The sequence below is a fragment of the Megalobrama amblycephala genome, linkage group LG1 (assembly GCF_018812025.1).
Source record: "Megalobrama amblycephala isolate DHTTF-2021 linkage group LG1, ASM1881202v1, whole genome shotgun sequence".
Lineage (NCBI taxonomy): Eukaryota > Metazoa > Chordata > Actinopteri > Cypriniformes > Xenocyprididae > Megalobrama > Megalobrama amblycephala.
The window spans coordinates 53,459,363-53,468,942 of record NC_063044.1 but is presented as its reverse complement, the minus strand read 5'-3'; the positions used below and the strand labels follow the sequence as shown (position 1 = coordinate 53,468,942).

Genomic DNA, 9,580 nt, shown 5'->3' with positions numbered 1-9,580 from the left:
CCAGAAGCTACTGGCACCGATACCATCAGCCCCCCAGAAGCTACTGGCACCGATACCATCAGCCCTCCAGAAGCTACTGGCACCGATACCATCAGACCTCCAGAAGCTACTGGCACCGATACCATCAGACCTCCAGAAGCTACTGGCACCAATACCATCAGCCCTCCAGAAGCTACTGGCACCGATACCACCAAACCTCCAGAAGCTACTGGCACCGATACCATCAGAGCCCCAGAAGCTATTGGCACCGATACCATCAGACCTCCAGAAGCTACTGGCACCGATACCACCAGACCTCCAGAAGCTACTGGTACCGATACCATCAGACCTCCAGAAGCTACTGGCACCGATACCATCAGCCCTCCAGAAGCTACTGGCACCGATACCATCAGACCTCCAGAAGCTACTGGCACCGATACCATCAGAGCCCCAGAAGCTACTGGCACCGATACCATCAGAGCCCCAGAAGCTACTGGCACCGATACCATCAGCCCCCCAGAAGCTACTGGCACCGATACCATCAGCCCTCCAGAAGCTACTGGCACCGATACCATCAGACCTCCAGAAGCTACTGGCACCGATACCACCAAACCTCCAGAAGCTACTGGCACCGATACCATCAGAGCCCCAGAAGCTATTGGCACCGATACCATCAGACCTCCAGAAGCTACTGGCACCGATACCACCAGACCTCCAGAAGCTACTGGCACCGATACAACAGGCTCATCAGAAGCCACAAGACCCCAGGGCCAGAAGGCCAAAAAAAGACACAGAAGTGAAGTATAGTTCCTTAATAGTCAGTAATGTGTTACTGTATGTGGAGCATATGGTACTAAAATATATATATGTATGTCCAAAGTGTGTCCAAACTTTTGACTAATACGGTACATTCTAGTTTTGTAATGACTTACTGTATTTATATATAATGTTTAATAATGTGTGATATCTTGTATATTCTTTATACAGATCTAGTCCAACAGAGGGGAGCCAGCAAGATGAAGCAAAAAAAAAAGTGTTAAGTACATTGTCTGAATTTAAAATATGATGTATCAACTACACTTTGATTCTGGAGTCACAGTTTGCTATATTGTCTATACTTGTATATTGGTATACTTATTTCAATGTCATATTGCCTGTATTTTAGATGAGTGTCCAGAATGCTGTAGGAGAGCCAGGGAAAACAACTTTGACTACTCCAAGATTTTGAAAAGAAGAGTGAGAGAGGTTTGTCTTTCTAAAGACTTTTTAGTCTTGCTTTATATCAATGTACTTGCATTCAATCATTATTATTATTATTATTATTATTATTATTTTATTTAATCCTTTTTTTTTTATTTTACAATGAATAATAAATCTGCATTTTTTGAGCACTTGACTCTACAACTGGATGTCTGGAGAACAATCTATATTTAGTGTTCATGCATTGAACTCTAATGTAACCAGTTTTACAACAAAATTTACTTTGCAATAGCAGACAAGAATTTGGCTGTACGTATTGATCATATGATGTAGACTACTATCCGATCAATACTCGGTTACCACCCATCAAATATGTAGAAAAAGTCTTACATACATTAATGTATTATGTGGTAGGGTTTAAATATGTTTAGGTAGGTCTTAATTTCAAGCTTATGTTGCTGTTCATTTAACGCTACTTGTTCTTTGTTGTCTGACTGTCTGATCAATATGAAACCTACAATTGCACACACAGTTCTGTAAATAAATGTACTTTGCAAGTAATTCTTGGATTTTGATTTTCCTTCATAGCCATAGTACTTTTTTGCAAGTATTGACGTGAAATAGGTCTTACAATTGCAAGACTTGACCCAATGCAAATGTTGCTTGATATTGTGTTGTGGAAAAAATAAATTGTATAAAATTGTGTTGTTTTATGTTTATTCTATAGGGAACAGATGAGGTCCTCATTCATTGGGTTCCATGCAAGACCTGGTAAGTGTACTAATGTACAGTTTATTACATACACACCAAACACAACAGTTGAAACATTTGGGTAACTGTAACACTATCAACAGTTATTGAAATGTTATTATGTACAGTACAGTCCAAAAGTTTGGAACCACTAAGATTTTTAATGTTTTTAAAAGAAGTTTCGTCTGCTCACCAAGGCTACATTTATTTAATTAAAAATACAGTAAAAAAACAGTAATATTGTGAAATATTATTACAATTTAAAATAACCGTTTTCTATTTGAATATATTTGACAAAGTAATTTATTCCTGTGATCAAAGCTGAATTTTCAGCATCATTACTCCAGTCTTCAGTGTCACATGATCCTTCAGAAATCATTCTAATATGCTGATCTGCTGCTCAAGAAACATTTAATGTGTACAATTGTACAAAATATTTGTGTACAATATTTTTTTTCAGGATTATTTGATGAATAGAAAGTTCAAAAGAACAGTGTTTATCTGAAATCTAATCTTTTGTAACATTATAAATGTCTTTACTGCCACTTTTGATTGATTTAATGCATCCTTGCTGAATAAAAGTATTCATTTCTTTTCTTTTCAAAAAAATAAAAATAAAAATTCTTACTGACCCCAAACTTTTGAACGGTAGTGTATAATGCTACAGAAGCTTTGTATTTCAGATAAATGCTGTTCTTTTGAACTTTCTATTCATCAAGGAATCCTGAAAAAAAAAAAGTACACAACTGTTTTCAACATTGAAAATAATCATAAATGTTTATTGAGCAGCAAATCAGCATATTAGAATGATTTCTGAAGGATCATGTGACACTGAAGACTGGAGTAACGATGCTGAAAATTCAGCTTTGCATCACAGGAATAAATTACTTTGTGAAATATATTCAAATAGAAAACAGTTATTTTAAATTGTAATAATATTTCACAATATTACTGTTTTTTACTGTATTTTTAATTAAATAAATGTAGCCTTGGTGAGCAGACGAAACTTCTTTAAAAACATTAAAAATCTTAGTGGTTCCAAACTTTTGGACTGTACTGTATATTAATATTTTTTAATGGTTATATTTCATAAAATTATATATCAATTTTCTAGCCTGACAGAGCTACTCAGCAAATGTAAATTTTTACTTTGAACATTTTCTCTTTACAGTGGGACCAAATGGAAAGACTCCTGGGAGCCCGCCTCCCTTCTTGAAGAATGAATTTTAAAACTTTTAAATTAATTTTAAAATAAGTTGGTAGTATGATGATTTATTAAACAGGTTTGAATTTTTAAAAACATCCATGTGAAAACTACAAACATAAACAGAGTTATTTGCTTGTTCTTCATTGCCTAAAATGTGCTATATAGATAGAGATCTTTAGAAATAACCTGAATAAAAATCGTGTTAAATGTTAATTTTGTATGCATCATTATTGGACATGTTATGTCAATTATCTGGTCTTTCATTCTCTCTTTACATATTTAATGTTGCATGTGTTGCATTTAAAACTTGAATATGTTACTGCTTAATATGAAATTGATTCCATCTGCAAGGAAGAGCAATTTAGCTGTCCTGCCTGCACCCCAGCAAACATTACGGTTTAAAGTGTATTGCAAGGTATACTAGTGTTCTATGCTAAAGCTAATTTGTTCCATAGCCTTAAAAAGACATTGAAAATGTTTCCATCATGAATTAACGATCATTTGTCATCTTGATTTTCAACAATGTAGGTCATGCATTTGTTGTGTGGATTGGTTGGCAGCCAGAGATAATTCCCACAGATCCAGCAATAAGGTGGATGAGGAGGGACTGGAGTTGACATTCTGCAGGCATATTGTGTCGCTGGCTTCCCTTAATATGTTTTGGGGCAAATCATTTTTGTGTACCTCATGTTTTTGCAGCTTCAGCTTGCTTCCATGCATGGCATCACCCTTTATTTGTATGGACATTGCCTGCAAATACTGGCCATACCTACAAAGACTTTGTTCTGACTGTCCAGAGCTCCAGCCCCTTCAGAACATGAGGCCCTTCTTGTCAGTTGGACATGCTAAAAGCCATGACTTCAAATAGAGGTTGGTGTTGTGCAGTACATTATCTAATGGCTTGCAATACTAAAAATGATCTTTAACTGTCATTACACTGAATAACTGATATCTACGTCTGTCAAAGAGGTTATGTTTTTACCTGTGTTTGTGTATTTGCAAGCAGGATTACTTCTAACTTGGTGGATGGGTGAGACATGGTCCAGGAAGGAACCAATTATATTTTGTGGCAGTTTGTAATTTGATTAGGCTTTTATATGAATTTAAAAGTGATGTAGTTGGAGACATTTGCTTTACTGTATGGAGGCCATTACAATGATGCACCCAACTGATTTAATATTGACATATAATTACATATAAATAGAAAGAGACCTGTTTCAATTTCCAAGAAACAAATGTTTTATACAAACTGAAAAGGATTGAAAGGAATAACCTGTATTATGAATATAAAGTGATCAGATGACATATCAAATATTGGTTCATACACTAAAAATAATTTTGCTTGTCATTTTAGACTTCTATACAGATCTACTTTGGGACCTGAAAACCCTGAAAGCTGTCCTTCAACTGGAAATGAGAGAATGGGCAAATGGTAAGAAAATTATGAACATTACCTGACATGAAGTTTTGTGTTTATTATGAAGTTGAACACTGTGTTAATCACTTTTGTCAGGAGAAAATGACTATTGAATACTTATTGTGTGGCTTTTAAAGTAATAATTATATCAGCACCATGTTATTCTGCTGAAGTAACCACAAATGAAATGCTTGACAATCACAATTTCACAAGCTCTCCTACCAAATTATTAGTCACTTGTATGATATCTTGGTATAGTTTACATGAAGTTGCATTTTCTTTTGATGAGTAAAGATAATGACTAAATGGTTATTTTGATGTTGCAAATGCAGCATTGTAGAATATGTGTAGATATTTAGAATTGTCATGTTTTTTGGGCCTTGTCGGCTGTGTGATGTCATCATTTTCATTCTGTTATTTTACAATTCCTCTACAGGTTTGGGTGACTTGACAGAGGATGCTACATATGGGCTCAACAGTCTTCTCAGTCAGAGGTGTCACTCACCCAGAAGTCAACACAAATGGGATGTAGTCAAGTCAAGTCACCTTTATTTATATAGCGCTTTTTACAATGCAGATTGTATCAAAGCAGCTTTACATTGATAACTGGTACATAATTTTGGCTGCACAGCAGCTCTTAAAGAATAGTGTCAATGCAGGCAGATCAGAAGCACTGTTGAATAAATGTCAAGAATACTGTTGAATGTCAAATGTCAAGTCTCCAGAATGTAAATGCAAACAGCAGTATAGCCACTTTTGAGGACTTGCAACTTGCCTTTATATTAAACAGCCTTTTTTATGAAGTGATTTACTGTATAAGGGGCTTGTCATTTCAAACCTAACTGTTGGAAAATGGTGCACTTTGTTTTTTACACTTCAAACCAAAGCTAATAAGTGTTTTCACCCATATCTTAGAGATAATCAAGACCAACATATCTACAGAAAAGTATTGACAATGTAACTCCTGGCCCTTTGTTAGAATGTTCAGATTATGTGATTTTATTAGAAACAAAGACAAAATTCTAACTATGGTTAAAGTTCTTTCTTGAGCTGTTTTTCATTGCTTTTCCTATTTCCAGCAGTTTAACAGAATTGCCATTCTATCTAAGCTTTTATTCAGATATATTTACCTGCCTTCATTCTTAAATTCAAAACTCAAAAATGAAAGAAGAAATTTGCAAAAGCTAAAATTGGACTATTCTTATGAACTCGGTTGTCTCCTTTTTTTCTGAAAACAAAAACCGAAAAGCTGCTGTTTCTCCAGACTGACATCATCAAATAGCGAATTAATTACGCTAATTTCGTAAGGCATTTTGCATGTTATGCATTTACTTTTGACTTGTTCATTAACCTAGGCTATGTATGCAAGATCCAAATACTGCTTGTTGTTTCAGCATACTTGTTGATAAAGACCATCAAATGTAATTTAAACCATACTGTAGATGTTTTTTTTTTCTTTCTGTTCTTTCCATATCGCATCATCTAAATGTACAAATCAAATCCAAATCCGCTTTCACTGACATCATATAAAACTGTATGGAGAAATCTCTTCCTTTGTCTTAATGCATATATCTATGCATGTCTAATAAACTTAAACACAATTTTAATGGCATTGCTTGTGTGTACTTCCTATGAAAGTACCAATTGGACCAGGGGTCTGAAACTCAAATTGGCTTGGGGCCATTGCTGTGATTGACATCTCAAAGGAGGGCCATTTTAACTTTCAAGCACAAAGAAAGTTTTACATTTCTGAAAAAATTACTTTCCTTTGCATTATTTCTCATTTACTTTGTTTCATTACTACAAATATTTTTGCCATACTTAAAAAAATAGAAACAGAAGTGTATCATTGTTTCAGTATTAGTTTTTAACAGTGCAAATATTTTCCCTTTATTTTATCTTAAATATCATCAAAATCTTGCACTGAACAACACTGTACTGAACAAATATAATTCCTGAATACATTTGTACACTATTATATTTCTTGCCAGACACCTGGCAATGCTCTGCTCACACAGCTGAGACACATTTGCAGTTTGAACATCAGTGACGTTTATTGGTATAATCAAACGAGTTTCGGTGATTTAAATCGACGCTCGCGACTTGCACGAGTGCTTTTACTGAAATTTAGGCAAGCGCGCTCATAATAGAAGCGACGCGCATGCAATGCGGCGCGCTCGTTTTTCCAGGCGCACCTATGGCACGTCAAGATGAAAATATGGTCATGTGACAAGAACCAACCCGTGAGCTTCGGCCTTTCCTTACCGACATCGAAACGAAAACTCAGCCGAACAGCTGAACATAGCTGTACAGGGCGGGTTCTTATTTCTCATCTCCTTAAATATATCTAGTAGCCTAGTAAAGCTAATGCAAGGTCTAGAAATCAATTATTCTGTTGCTGAAACTTCCTCATTGTGGAGAGTGCGGTTCATGGTTGCATAGCAACGACAGACGCCACGGGAGCGCAAGCACTTTGGAAAGAAAAAGAAAGCGGTGCGGCCGCATATGTGACGCGATATGTAGGCCTAATGCTGTTTTTTATGTACCTTTTCAAAAATTGCCATTTAATGAACTGGAACACAGCCTACTGAGACCAGTTTTCTTTTCAGAGATTCCCTTTGGCTACGGTTGCGGCTCCTGTCACGTCCTAAAACATTTATTAAATTATTTGAGTAATATTCTATGATTGTAAAAGAATGACTTGCCATTGAATAAAAAATATTGAATATGAACAGTTCCTGTCCTATATGTATAGAGATATTATAAGTATTTTTATTATTTAAAATTAAAAACCAATATTAAATTGAATGACCCAGCACTGATTAAAAAAACAACCCAGCAAATGGATTAATGTATAAAACCCAGCAAGCTGGGTAAAAAATAACCCAGCATGTGTTCTGTCCAATATTTACCCAGTGCTGAGTTGCCAAATAACATAAATTGGGTTGTTTTTAACCCAGCATTTATTAGAGCATACATATGTGCACTACAGTAATAAACACAATTTTGATGGCATTGCCTGTTGTGTGTACTTTATATGAAAGTACAAACTGGACACATAATTGGCTGACTCTTAACCCATTTAATCCCACCGGTCACAATTGCGGCGCATCTTTTTTCTTATTTCTGAAAGCTCTAAGAGTGTTGTTTTTTGGGCAAAAAATGCAACTTTTAAATGAAAAAAAAAAAAATAAATAGATTGTCTTGATTAAAATGTATCAATGTCATGTGACTAGTGTGAGAGTTCACATGACCAGATCAGTTTAATTCCTGCTTGCACATCTAGACGAAGATATCTTCCCTAGGCTTCTACAAAAAGAAGCAAGTAAAACACCTTAATTAACAGACTGCTGTGTGTGTAGCATCACCACCCTTTCCACACTTGAAAATGAGGCAACTGAAAGTGGCTGCAACAGTGATGGCCCTGATAGGGAGCATCTGAGCGAAGCGGCCCACCCGCCACAAAATGGTGATGTAGAGGTAAACCATCCAGAGGACAAGGCAGATATCCACAAGAACCAACCGGTGTGACCCACCTCCCCACCGGCACCAAACAGCTCTCATGAACATGCACCCCATCCTCCAGACAGTTCACCCCTGAATTGCCACCCAACAGTACACCTGGCAAATGGGCTTCCCCAGCCAGGCACTTCCTATCTGAGCCATCACCAACACAGTCACCCCCAACTGCTTCCCCCTCAAGTGCAGGAACAACAGAGATGCCGCACACAGCATGCACATCTAGGAGGTCCAACACATCCAAAAAAAATAAACAAAATCTGTGTTTTCAATTGAAGAAGTATGAATTCTGACTATGATGTTTCCCACCTATCTCACAACAGTTCATGACTCAAGGAAAAACACTTAAATATTCCATATTTTACTTGGGTGTGGTACATACATATGTGCTATAATAAACACACTTGTGATGGTATTGCCTGTTGTGTGAACTTCCTATGAATGTACCAAGTGGACACATTGGTTGACTCTTTAGACCAGGGGTCCCCAAACTTGTTCCTGGAGGGCCGGTGTCCTGCAGAGTTTAGCTCCAACTTGCATCAGCACGCCTTCCTGGAAGTTTCTAGTATGCTTAGTAGGACCTTAATTAGCTGCTTCAGGTGTGTATGATTAGGGTTGGAGCTAAACTCTGCAGAGACACCGGCCCTTCAGGAGCAGGAATGGTGACCCCTGCTTTAGACTAATGCAGTTGCTCACAAGTTCATGACTCAAGCAAAAGCACTTAAATAGTCCATATTTTACTTGGATGTGGACCATACATATGTGCACTACGGTAATAAACAATTTTGATGGCATTGCCTGTGTAGAGTGAGGTTGGGCATCTAAAGACCTCACTGAAACTATGCCTGGGACAAGGCTGTGTCTATTTAATGTTGAAATTAAAGCCTGACGTAGGACTAAACCAAATACATAGTTGGAAAGGTCTTGGTCTGGAGAGTAATGTATGTTAGTATGAAGATTGTAAATGTCTCCTGCTTTGAAATATTGGCCTCTGAACCTTGACCTCAGTGCATGTTGAAAGCCTTGTCGTTCAGGAAAAAATGGGGCTACAGACATGGGACCAACTGTTATAGAGAGCTCTTGACTTTAGCTATGTGACTATACTCATATGGATAGAGTCATTAAATGGGGGTGCAGTCAATTATGGTAAAAATTGATTTTCACCTATTTAACAGTCAGATATTTAAAATATTAGCACACAAATGCTATTTACAATCACTTTAATACCTAAGTGTACTCTTAATTCAGTATTTATAAACTCTGATTCTAAGTAATAAGTAATATTTATTTAAAACTACAATTCCCTCTAGCATCGCCATGCCGCTCGCATCAAATTAGCACCATATTTGTAGTTTTACCGGTTAGCAAAGTGTTGCTGTGAATAGGGTTGTAAAAAGATATATCTACGGAATATACCAAACATATTGTACAGCCGAAGTCGTACTTACACTGTATTTAGAAGATCTATGTTAAGAAAAAGTAAAGATGTTGGTTTATTTAAGATATTT

At 36.6% G+C, this 9,580-nt stretch overlaps 1 protein-coding gene and 1 long non-coding RNA gene across 5 annotated transcripts in view; both read left to right on the top strand.

Annotated features, from left to right (window-relative positions):
* LOC125274624 (polymeric immunoglobulin receptor-like) overlaps positions 1-9,580 on the top strand; it is an 859,185-nt gene that overhangs the window by 803,772 nt on the left and 45,833 nt on the right. The gene's annotated exons all lie outside the window — the stretch shown is intronic.
* On the top strand, positions 500-6,160 carry LOC125275012. Of its 2 annotated transcripts, none has more exons than XR_007186368.1 (7): positions 500-775; positions 967-1,014; positions 1,145-1,224; positions 1,907-1,950; positions 3,101-3,551; positions 3,665-4,568; positions 4,990-6,160. It is a non-coding gene; the product is annotated as an uncharacterized LOC125275012 (long non-coding RNA). The 2 variants fall into 2 exon arrangements; XR_007186369.1 differs by having other exon boundaries at positions 3,101-4,006; positions 4,491-4,568.